Source organism: Mirounga leonina, unplaced genomic scaffold (genome assembly GCF_011800145.1).
Source record: "Mirounga leonina isolate KUSES-001 unplaced genomic scaffold, KU_Mleo_1.0 Mir_128, whole genome shotgun sequence".
Lineage (NCBI taxonomy): Eukaryota > Metazoa > Chordata > Mammalia > Carnivora > Phocidae > Mirounga > Mirounga leonina.
In genome coordinates, this window is record NW_023270320.1 from 40,130,803 (window position 1) to 40,131,375 (window position 573).

Genomic DNA, 573 nt, shown 5'->3' on the forward strand with positions numbered 1-573 from the left:
CCCTAGACACGGGGTGCTCCCCTGCACGCAGAGGTACTCCCCTGCACGCAGGGGTGCTCCCCTGCACAGAGCCCCCCCTAGACGCGGGGGTGCCCCCCTGCACAGGGCCCCCCCAGACGCGGGGGTGCCCCCCTGCACAGAGCTGACCTGCGCAGGGCTCCCCTAAATGCGGGATGCCCCCCTGCACAGCGCTGACCTGCTCGCGGGGCTGCCGGAGCCCTGCCCTACGCGGCCCCGCCTCCCAGTCCAAGCCGGGGCCGGGCTCGGGCCGCGCGCGCCCACACAGCGCTGCACCGGAGGGGAGCGCGGGCCGGGCCCCAGCGGCGGGAACGACCACCCCGCCCGCTCGGCCCCGCGCCCTTCCGCCGCGGTACGCGCCGCTGCACTCACCGCGAGGCCGCTGTCACGAACGCGCCGCAGACGCGACCACGCATGCGCACCCCCGTTGGGCGGGGCCTAGAGCGGGGCCGGGCGGAACCACGCGCGCAGGTGCGGGGGGGGGGGGGTTGCGGACCGGACGGAACCACGGGCGCAGGAGGGGGCGTGCGGACCGGACGGAACCACGCGCGCAGG

General features: G+C 78.0%; 1 protein-coding gene across 1 annotated transcript in view; it reads right to left on the minus strand.

The window, feature by feature from the left end:
• Nucleotides 1–476, minus strand: part of CLN8 (CLN8 transmembrane ER and ERGIC protein) — a 15,509-nt gene extending 15,033 nt beyond the window's left edge. Inside the window, exon 1 of the mRNA XM_035004328.1 lies at nt 391–476. The gene's annotated coding sequence lies outside the window, so the exon portion shown is untranslated. The remainder of the gene's footprint in view (nt 1–390) is intronic.
• Nucleotides 477–573: the final 97 nt, after the last annotated feature.